Genomic DNA, 12,446 nt, shown 5'->3' with positions numbered 1-12,446 from the left:
TTAAAGAATTAATAAAATAAAATAATTAAATAAATTTTAAATTTATTTAATAGATAAGGTGGAGTTCTATGGTTGATATTTTGGAATGCTCTTTTTAAAACAATTATTTTCAATAAAACTTTGGAAAATCGTCAACCAAAAATTTAAAAACCGACTTTCCACAAAGTGGTAAGTACGGGTCGAATCCTCAGGGAACAGGAATTAAACACAATATTTCTATAAAATTTAATTTATTAATGACAAATGTCAACCTACAATTATAAAGTTAATACAACTACAAATAATCACTAAAAGAAAAGTAATCAAGCAATCAGTCTTCTGCTCCACGCCAAGGGTATTTCCGTCTTTTCGCCACTTAGAGAATCTTCTCACTTGGACAATAACCCTGGACAATAAATATGCTTTTCAACCTTTTGGAAGATCCGACGACCGGGGGGATGAAGAAGAGCGGACCATGGCTGGAGATGGACGTCCTATACAGTTCGAGAATGCTGTACTTCACCAAAAACGGCACCTTTTGCAGCTGCTACACGTTGGAGATCCACCGACGATGGAATGTGAGCCGATTCTCGATCGGAGGGTGTAGAAAGCCGGATGGAGGTAGGGCCGGCTCACCTTGGTGGTGTGTTGCGCACTCCCGCCCAAGGTTAATGGTCTCCACCTCTGCTACACCTGCAAAAATACAGAAAAATGGTGAATACTACAACAAGGAACAAGAAAGAAATGAAAAGAACACAAAGGGGATCGAGATATGCTTGGAAACCAAGCATAGGCCGGTCTTCAATGGCCAAAAAGTTGGGGAAGATGGAGAGGAAGGAGCTGCTGCTGTAGAGTCACTGTAGGGGGCGTCCAAACACAGCCAAAGACGCCTAGGGTTCTTGAAAAAAAACTATTTATAGTTTTGACATTTTTCAAAAAGAGTGTTAAAAAATAAAATATTGCTAGGCGCCACTTTTTGGGGGGTTTTCAGAAAAACTTTTTGAAATGGATATGGATAGGCATGTGGGTTGGGTTTTGGGCTTTCTAAGAGTTGATCCAAGGTCCAATTGACCTAATTGGGTCGGATATGGATCCGATCCACCTCGAAATCCGTGCCCAAACACTAAAATAGCCATAACTCTCTCATTTTAACTCCGATTTTTCTGAAATTCGAACCATAGCCCCTTACTATCAAAACACATCTAAACATGGGTTTAAAACCTTAAACTTGATACAAAATGCATGAAAAACTTGTTTACATGATGTGCATTTCATGCATCATCAAATACCCCCATGCTTGAATGTTTGTTAGTCCCTTAACAAACCCTAATCATGATATGCACTGAAGACAAGAAATGCTAAGCATGAATGCATAATACTAACTCACTTTCGTAGGAATCACGGTTGCATTTAGCGTATGCAACAAGCCCTTTAAACCCCTAGCTTACACTAGTGGACGAGTAAGGTCTCGTGAGGGTTTGCAGAGATGCTACCCACAAACATCAATGAAGTGCGAGGATGATTTTTCAAAAATATTAGGCTCTTAAGAATGCAGTTGTAATAAATATTTCATGTAATTGACATTCTCAAAACAGGTTTAAAAATCTCATGCCACCACAGTAAAAATTCTTTTTCTTCACTTTTTGAATATTGTAGTTAGTTCATGATTTTTCTCTGAAGGTCAAATATTCTCATGTTCTACTCATTTATTCTCACTTGTATATTTTCTGCACAGTAATACACATATATGCTTAAGCAATAAAAATTTTCTCATTCAGCACATTCATTTTCTTTCATTTTCACTCTTTTTTTCAACTTTTGATCTCTTGCGCATTCTTCTCATATGAGCACTATTTCGAATAGTCAGTTTCCGTGACCCGTGTAGCGAGCTTTGGGTCAGTGACTCCCAAGTCAGCCGACCTTAGGGCACTAGATACAGAGTATCCCTCGGACTTAATTGCTCGAGTCACTAAACCTTCTATTCTAATAGTTTACGTATAGTCTTCCTCTCGTCATGTGCAATGTCTCTATCTCTTAGGCTTTCTATGCAGTCCATGTAACAAGCTTTCGAACCGGTGGCTCCCAAATCAGCTGGCTTTGGGGCACCAGGTGTAAAACACCCTTCAGATTCTACTTACTCGAACTACAAAGGCCATAGATATCGACTTAGACAAGAAGATGATCTCCTTCGTTATCCTTTTCGTTAAGATACTCAAACACTTCATCTCGTGTCTGAGTTCCACTACTAGGATTCATGAAGACATCAACAACTAAACATAGCTCTATTCTTTTAAACTCATTTTTCAAACATATCTTTCCATTGCTTATTCTTTCACAAAACATACTGTGCATACTTATACTAAAGTGACTCAAAATTTTCTAACAATCAAATACTATCTTTTCTTTGAATTATCTCATAAACAACTACTCTATTTGACTCAGTTTAGAAAATAAAATTTTTATGGGGCTTAAAAATTTATAAACTGTTAGATTATGTCAAAAACAATCATATATGCTACACTTTGTTCTCAAATGCCTACTTTGATTATCAGTCATACAAAAAATTTTGAAAATTTTGTGTGCATGCATCTAAACCACCCCCCCATGCTTGAATGACACTGTCCCTAGTGGCATACAAAATGAATCAAAATGTAATGCAAATGCACACTAAGAGACACTAACAAAAATATGGGAGAAAGGATAGATACAACCTGATTTGTTCTGAGCTTCTGAAGTTGATTTTCATCTGATCCTTGAATTCTTTGAAAGCTCTTCTCTGTACCTGGTAATTGATACACTAAATGTTAAATTCATCCTGCATACATCAAAACACAAGTTAGCACATATGAAATGAAATACTGAATAAAGAAAAACACTACAATGAAAAATAAATTAATGTACATATGATACATCCCTCTGGTCGAATCCTCATGCCTTCGTGAGATGCACTATCTCACACTCACCATCCTGCAAGGCATCTGAAATGAAGGGCTTCAGTCTTTGCCCATTTACCTTGAATGTACCTTGGGTCATAGGATCAAATAATGTCACTGCTCCATGGGGAAATACTTCTTTCACGATGTAAGGACCTGTCCATCTCGATCTTAACTTCTCTGGGAATAAATGTAAACGAGAATTGTATAGCCACACTTTCTGATCTGGCTCAAACACTTTTCTGACAATATGCTTATCATGAAATGCTTTTGTGCGAGCTTTGTATAATTTGGCATTCTCATATGCATCATTCCTGAGTTCCTCTAATTCTGAGAGCTGCAGTGCTCTCTCTTTTCCAGCCTGGGTGAGGTCAAAATTCAATTTCTTGATAGCCCAATACGCTCTATGCTCTAGCTCGACAGGAAGATGGCATGCTTTCCCGAATACAAGGCGATACGGGGACATGCCAATGGGAGCCTTAAATGCAGTTCTATATGCCCAAAGTGCATCATCTAAGCGCTGGGACCAATCCTTGCGGTCCGGACGAACTGTCTTTTCTAAAATTTGCTTAATCTCCCTATTGGACACTTCAACCTGTCCACTAGTCTGCAGATGATATGGAGTGGTGAATCTATGATTGACAGAATATCTTCTCAACAGAGAAGCTATCTGTATATTCCTAAAATGCTTGCCACCATCACTAATCATCGCACGTGGCACCCCAAAATGACTGAAAATGTTGTGCTTAATGAACTTAAGCACTACTCTGTGATCATTGGTCTTGGTTGCCACAGCCTCGACCCACTTGGACACATAATCAACCGCCACCAGAATGTATAAATTTCTGAAGGAAGGCGGAAATGGTCCCATAAAATCAATGCCCCAAACATCAAAAATCTCGACTATCAAAATCGGAAGCAAGGGCATCATGTCCCTCTTGGACATGTTCCCAATCTGCTGACATCGCAGGCATCGCCTACAGAACTCATGAGCATCCCTGTGGAGTGTGGGCCAATAAAATCCTGACTGCAAAACTTTTGCAGCGGTCTTCCTACTACTAAAATGCCCTCCACAAGCTAAAGAATGGGAAAAATTCAGAATGGACTGGTATTCCTCCTCCGGAACACATCTCCTAATGATTTGGTCTGCACAGTATTTGAACAACTCTGGTTCATCCCAATAATAGTGCCTCACCTGAGATAGGAATCTCTCACGCTCATTCTTGTTCCAATGCTCAGGTATCTGTCTCGAAACCAGATAGTTCACAATATCTGCAAACCAGGGTAACTGCGATGTACTGACTGACATGATCTGCTCGTCGGGGAAAGAATCACTGATCGGCCTCTGATCCTGCGTGGTCTCCACGATCAGTCTGGAAAGATGGTCTGCTACTACATTCTCGCTTCCCTTCTTATCTCGAATCTCGAGATCAAACTCCTGTAGTAGTAGGACCCAACGAATCAATCTCGGTTTGGTGTCTTTCTTATTCAACAAATATTTCAATGCAGAATGGTCAGAATAGACAACCACCTTCGAACCGAGTAAATAGGACATAAATTTGTCCAATGCGAAAACTACCGCAAGTAGTTCCTTCTCTGTCGTAGTATAATTCATCTGGGCATCAGACAGAGTTCTACTCACATAGTAGATCACATAGGGTTTCCTATCAATGCGTTGTCCTAAAATGGCCCCCATAGCGTAATCAGATGCATCGCACATAATCTCAAATGGGAGAGTCCAATCTGGAGGTCTCAAAATAGGTGCAGTAATCAAGGCCTCTTTGAGAATCTCAAAGGCCTTCATACAATCCTCACCGAAATCAAAGGGCTGGTCTTTCTCCAATAACGTGCAGAGCGGTCGAGAGATTTTGCTGAAATCTTTTATGAATCACCTGTAAAATCCCGCATGCCCTAAAAATGATCGAATCTGCCTCACAGAGGTGGGTAGAGTCAAACGGGAAATGGATTCCACCTTCGCTCTGTCAACCTCAATACCACGCTTGGACACAATATGTCCTAGCACAATCCCCTCCTGGACCATAAAATGACTCTTTTCCCAACTCAGGACGAGATTGGTCTCCGCACACCTACTCAGTACTCGAGCAAGTTTTTGGAGGCAATCTTCAAAAGAAGAGCCATACACTGAAAAGTCATCCATAAAAACTTCCATCACATCATCAATCATGTACGAGAAGATAGCAAGCATGCACCTCTGAAAAGTAGCCGGGGCATTACAGAGCCCAAACAGCATACGTCTAAATGCGAAGGTGCCATAAGGACATGTAAACGTGGTCTTCTCCTGGTCGTCAGGATGAACAACTACCTGATTGTATCCTGAATATCCATCTAGAAAGCAGTAGTAGCTCTATTCTGCGAGTCTCTCTAAGATCTGATCAATGAATGGCAATGGGAAATGATCTTTCTTAGTTGCCACATTCAGCTTCCTATAATCGATGCAGACTCGCCATCCTGTAGTGGTCCTCATCGGAATTCTCTCACCCTTCTCGTTCTCAACCACAGTGAGTCCTGACTTCTTTGGCACAACCTGAATCGGACTGACCCACTGGCTATCAGAAATAGGGTAAATGATTCCGGCATCCAACCACTTCACCACCTCTTTCTTCACCACTTCCTTCATGTTGGGATTTAGCCTTCTCTGCATATCCCTAAATGGCTTGACTTCCTTATCACAATGGATCCTATGCATGCAGAATGAAGGATCAATCCCCTTCAGATCAGCAACTCCCCAGCCAATCGCTGCCTTGTGCTCCCGAAGAATAGTCAGCAATCTCTGTTCCTGCTCCTCAGTGAGCAAGGACGAGATGATCACAGGCAGAGTCTCATCATCTCCGAGGTATGCATACTTGAGTGAATCCGGTAAGGGTTTCAGCTCAAGTTTCGGAGGTGACTCGATCGAAGACTTGGCGGGGGTCTCAGCAAGTGGTGGAAGAGGCTCCCTGACCGCTCCCCAAGGTAGTCTCTTTGACGACACTCTAGACACATCTACACTATCTACACCGCTATTCTTCTCTATATGGTACAAATCTAAAGAATCCTCAGTAAGGTACAACTCGGGCTGCTCCTCCACTAACTCATGTGCAATGTCTACATGAAAGCAGTCCATGTCTCCTGCTGGTCCCATCGCGGCATTGAAAATATTCAGCTTTACCTTCCTATTGCCGAATGAGAGATCCATGGCTCCGGTTCTGCAATTGATACACGCATTGGCAGTTGCCAAGAATGGTCTACCTAAAATAATCGAAGTCTGGTGCTGGCTATCCACTCCTTCCATATCAAGAATAATGAAATCGACTGGAAAATAAAAGTCATCCACCTTAACTAGCACGTCCTCCAAGACACCTCTCGGTACCTTGACGGAACGATTTGCCAGCTGCAGTGTAATCGGAGTCGATCTCATCTCTCCTAGCCCGAAAGAATCAAAGAAATATCCAGGCAGAATGTTCACGCTTGCTCCAAGATCGAGCAATGCACGTTCTATCCGGATGTTCCCTATAGTACACGCAATGATAGGGGCTCCAGGGTCCTTGAGCTTTGGTGGTGTCTGATGCTGAAGTACTGAACTCATCTGCTCAGTCAGATGGACCCTGTTAGGAACTCGCTCTCTAGATTTACGCTTCTGCGTACATAGTTCCTTCAGGAATTTGGCATATGCCGGCACCTACTGAATAACATCGAGCAAAGGTAGGTTGATCTGCACATGCTTGAAGATGTCAAGCATGTCCTGGATCTTCGCACCTTGCTTCCCTCTATAACCAGGAGACTCTAATGCTTTGGGATAGGGTGGTGGGGGAATATACTCTGCTGGTTCCTCCTCTTTGTGAGAAGGCTCACTCCTATCCTTCTTCTTCTTCTCTGAGGATGAAGATAAAGATGATGATGAAGATGATGATGGGGATGGGGATGATGGCTGAGCCGACGTAGGTGAAACAATGGTCTTTGGCTCCTCTATCCTCTCTCTACTCTCTCGCTCTCTGCTCTCGACGTGATACTCACGTCCACTCCTCAAGGCCATAACTGATTTAGCCTGCTGCTGTGTCTCGGTATGAAATAGGCCTCCAGTCATCTGGTCCTTACCCTTCGGGTTCATGACAGCCTGATTCGGCAATGTACCCTCGGGTCTCCTACTAATAGCCTCAGCTAACTGTCCCATTTGCGACTCTAACTTCGCAATGGACTGCGTATGCGAGCTCAAAATCTGGCTACACTTCTCGAAGGCGTTCTGATTAGAGGTTTTCACCTCTTGGAATGCCTGGAGAAGTCTCTCCTCAAAAGATGTCTGCGGGGCAGACTCCTGCTGAATCGGGGGAGTGACAGAAGAAGAAGAAGACTGAGAATAGTTCGGTCCTTGAAATGACTGAGTAAAAGATGGCTGCCGAACTGGCTGAGAGGATGTAGGCATCTGCATGGAAGACTGTGGATTCTTCCATGAAAAATTGGGATGGTTACGCCAACCCGGATTATATGTCGATGAAAATGGGTTATTTGGCGGTCTGACGTAACCCTGAGCTGCCTGAACTTGTTCTTGAACAAATTCAGGGTACTGAGCTGCCGAAGGGCACTCAGTGATCTCGTGTGCCGGACTGGCACAAAGAGTACACACCTGCTGTGTAGTGGATGGTCCTGAGAGAAGCTGGTCCAACTTCTGAGCAATCATGTCTACCTTGCACTGTAGTGCAGTAGATGGACCAACTTCAAGAACACCAGCTTTCTTCTGAATGCTGGGTGTGGCTCTATCAGATTGAGAGCTCGAAGCATGGTGGAGTGAATTCTCAGCCAATGTATCAAATAGCCTCCATGCTTCGTCCTCGCTCTTCAGCATGAATGTCCCTCCACATGAAGAGTCGATCATCTGACGATTCTTGTCAGACAATCCATCGTAGAAGCTCTGCACCAGTTGCCATTTCGGCATCTGATGATGGGGACATTTCCTGAGGAGATTCTTCATTCTCTCCCAGGTCTCATGAAAGCGCTCACCATCTAGCTCTGAAAAGCTAGTGATGGCTCTACGATATTGGTTCGTACGACCAATGGGAAAATATTTCCGAAGAAACTCCTGTTGCAATTGATCCCATGACTCTATTTCTACAGAATCTAAGGACTTTAGCCAATACTTGACTTTGTCCTTCAATGAAAAGGGGAATAGAGTCAACCTTAAAGCATCATCATCGAAATTCTGTATCTTAACAGTAGAACAGATTTCGAGGAATTCATCTAAATGTCAGTAGGGATCCTCATGACTAAGGCCATAAAATGATGGAAGCATCTGAATAATGCTGGCCTTAATCTCATAATGTGGCGCTCCTACATCGAGTCTCCGAATGCAGGATGCCTGAACATAGTCTGTGGGAATGAAGTATTCCCGCAGAGGGCGTGAAAGAACAGGGGGTGGAGGTGAAGGATCCATGTCAGCCATTGTTGCCGAACTTCGATGAGAATGTAAAATTCTCTCTGGGTTGTCAACAAATGGGTGTAATGGGGTTCCTAGACCTCGTCGACTCTGCATACACTGGTACTAAGACCAGATGTAAGCAAAACGACCTAAATCTAAAAAAAAATTAACTAACACAGGTACTAAATAAAAATAACACAAAATAACCAACTACTAAACAAATATGCTAAACTAATTATGTTAGAATGATCTAACTAAGTAAATGAAATAACAAATTAAACTACTCTAAAGTACTGAAAAGATAAATACAGGAAATCACAAACTAAGTTTTTCTAAAACCCACCTGTCTAATCGCTCCTTGCAGAATGAATTTCAAGTGAATCCTAGAAAGAACAGAACGTGAATCCTATATTTACTAACTATGTTAATCCTATATTCACTTACTAATCCTACTAACTAAAAATAAAACAACTAATTAGCTAACTAAAACAAATTAATAAATCAAACTCTAAGAAATAAAGTAATTAATTCGCCGTTCCCCGGCAACGGCGCCAAAATTTGGTTGATATTTTGGAATGCTCTTTTTAAAACAATTATTTTCAATAAAACTTTGGAAAATCGTCAACCAAAAATTTAAAAACCGACTTTCCACAAAGTGGTAAGTACGGGTCGAATCCTCAGGGAACAGGAATTAAACACAATATTTCTATAAAATTTAATTTATTAATGACAAATGTCAACCTACAATTATAAAGTTAATACAACTACAAATAATCACTAAAAGAAAAGTAATCAAGCAATCAGTCTTCTGCTCCACGCCAAGGGTATTTCCGTCTTTTCGCCACTTAGAGAATCTTCTCACTTGGACAATAACCCTGGACAATAAATATGCTTTTCAACCTTTTGGAAGATCCGACGACCGGGGGGATGAATAAGAGCGGACCATGGCTGGAGATGGATGTCCTATACAGTTCGAGAATGCTGTACTTCACCAAAAACGGCACCTTTTGCAGCTGCTACACGTTGGAGATCCACCGACGATGGAATGTAAGCCGATTCTCGATCGGAGGGTGTAGAAAGCCGGATGGAGGTAGGGCCGACTCACCTTGGTGGTGTGTTGCGCACTCCCGCCCAAGGTTAATGGTCTCCACCTCTGCTACACCTGCAAAAATACAGAAAATGGTGAATACTACAGCAAGGAACAAGAAAGAAATGAAAAGAACACAAAGGGGATCGAGATATGCTTGGAAACCAAGCATAGGCCGGTCTTCAATGGCCAAAAAGTTGAGGAAGATGGAGAGGAAGGAGCTGCTGCTGTAGAGTCACTGTAGGGGGCATCCAAACACAGCCAAATACGCCTAGGGTTCTTGAAAAAAAACTATTTATAGTTTTGACATTTTTCAAAAAGAGTGTTAAAAAATAAAATATTGCTAGGCGCCACGTTTTGGGGGGTTTTCAGAAAAACTTTTTGAAATGGATATGGATAGGCGTGTGGGTTGGGTTTTGGTCTTTCTAAGAGTTGATCCAAGGTCCAATTGACCTAATTGGGTCGGATATGGATCCGATCCACCTCGAAATCCGTGCCCAAACACTGAAATAACCATAACTCTCTCATTTTAACTCCGATTTTTCTGAAATTCGAACCATAGCCCCTTACTATCAAAACACATCTAAACATGGGTTTAAAACCTTAAACTTGATACAAAATGCATGAAAAACTTGTTTACATGATGTGCATTTCATGCATCATCATTCTACGTGAAGTAGAACTCTACCTAAATGAGTTCTCTAGATGGGGCGTCACCCTCTAGATAAAACTTTAATAAAAAGATATAATATTAAGAGGATAACCTTTATTAGATATAGAGTTCTACCTTTGGTAGAACTCTATTCTCTAAAGGAGAGAGTCCTCCAGAGAGACCTCTTAAGATAAAATTTAAAATTTAATAAAAAAAGGATAATAAAGTGATAAAGCCATATATAAAAGGGAGCCTGGACTCTCCCTCTCTCTAGAATCGTATTCTAGAGAGAGAGTTGAGAGAGAGCCTAACTCATGGGAGAGAGAGAGAAAAGAAAGAGAGAAAGAAAAAAGAAAGAAAGAAAAGGAAGAAAAGAGAAGAAAATGAACAAGAAGAGGAAGGGTGAAAGATTCATCTTTCTTACCCACTGCCTATTGTTTTTCGATCTTTTTTCACATTCGAACTAAGGTACGAGTTTCTCTCTAGTTTTGTACGGGAAGAAACAGTTTTAAATTAGGTTCATGTGAAATTTTAGACGAGAAAAGGAAAATCTGATTCAAAAACATGTATAAACATATGATTTGATTCACGATTTCATGTATTTTTGGTTTGATGTGAGTGTGCTGATGATTTTTCATGCTTAAGCATGTATTCAACATTAATTTAGTATTGAGTTTACATGAAAAAATATATATGCTGTCAATTTATGCATATAGTCTTTGCTATATATATATATATATATATATATATATATATATATATATATATATATTGCCCTGCCGATTTTTGGCTCATGCTGATTTTATTATCCATGTTCAAAGAAATGGATTTGTAAACTGTTTAGGGATCAATTTTGGTTCTTTTTAGGTTGCCGCTGCCATCATAATATCAGTCTGATCAGATCTGCCCTGTATGCATTATGAGCAGACTGATCAGGCCTGCTGATTGGCATAATTTTATATTTTTTTTAGGCTGGTCAGGTCAACACTATTTGGGTATGGGTGTAGTCTGATTAGACTGGCGCACATGTCGTGTGAATACAGGTTGATCAGACCTGCTGTGGAATTTGTTTTATGCTATTATCAAACCTTTTCTCGTATATGTGTTGATGGATTGCTGATTTGATCACAAGTATATTGTGGTGGACTCTTATCTAAGTTGTCATGGACTGTTCTAAATAAAAATTTGTTTTCCTGTTACAATATACATTATTTTTTTGGTGTTGATTAGACCTGAATACACATTGTTTTTGGGTGCTGATCTATGCATTGTTGTTGGGTGTTGATTAGACTTCGTTTCAAGCCATTATGGAGGTTGAGATCAGACTTGATTAAAATGTCCTTTTTTTATGGATTGTTATCATATCTGATTTCAAGCCATTATTGTTATAATATATTATTAGGTTGACTATTGTCAGGTGATCTATGTATTAATCAGATTGACTGTGATCAGATTTAACTGTATGTTATGTTGGTTAACTGTTATCAACCCTACAACATACTATTTTTGATGCTTGGACCAGACTTGCATATGTGTTGACATGTAGACACATGTTATAGTTAGGCTTGCCGATTCATATGTGTTGGCAGACCTGAACAAATCTACCATGTTTTATTAGTGTGCAGATCTGGTCCAGATCTGCGGTAATATATGTATGCACACTAGATCAGATTTGTCATGTGCATAAAGCTCGCAATTTGGTCTGATTCTGTAGAAATACATGTTCCTTTCGTTATGATTTAAAACCTGTCTTGTTACATGCCTTTACAACTGATTATGTTTGGCATTGGTTCAAGCTTGATTGTTTATGCTCATGCATCTGAATGCATTATTTCACTATATGCTAATCGAACTGCATGTCCATGCAATTATGAATATTTTTCTATTTTGGCTTTATCGGTTATGCAGCCAACTTGTCGTATATGATATACACATAATTTTGGGGGTCTAGCCGACCTATGTACATGATCATGATCATGTACATGGATCAGCCAACATGCTGGAAATGCATATTTTTCGCAATGGCCGATCCATGTACATGAATGTAATTATGTATATGGGTCAGCCCCAATGGTTGGACTTGTAAAAATAAATCTTCTACATTGTTGTCTGAGCGCATGAGATTAGTCATGCGCGTATTCAATTGAAGTGATGCTTAAAACTTATTTTGATTTGATCATGTTTGCAAAAATGTGCATATCATATATATGAAAATTCTGAAGTTATTTTGATGTTTGCTTAAATATAATCATATGCATATATGGGTGTTTATGCATGAAATGGATTATGATAAAGTGTGTTGCAAGAATTTGTTCGCATGCATATGTAATTGGCTTTATGTGCATTCATGTTAAGTGATTGAATGTGCATTGTGAAAATGTTTTG

Source organism: Nuphar pumila, chromosome 3 (genome assembly GCF_984573655.1).
Source record: "Nuphar pumila chromosome 3, dmNupPumi1.hap1.1, whole genome shotgun sequence".
NCBI classification, from domain to species: domain Eukaryota; kingdom Viridiplantae; phylum Streptophyta; class Magnoliopsida; order Nymphaeales; family Nymphaeaceae; genus Nuphar; species Nuphar pumila.
Note: the sequence above shows the minus strand (reverse complement) of the source record.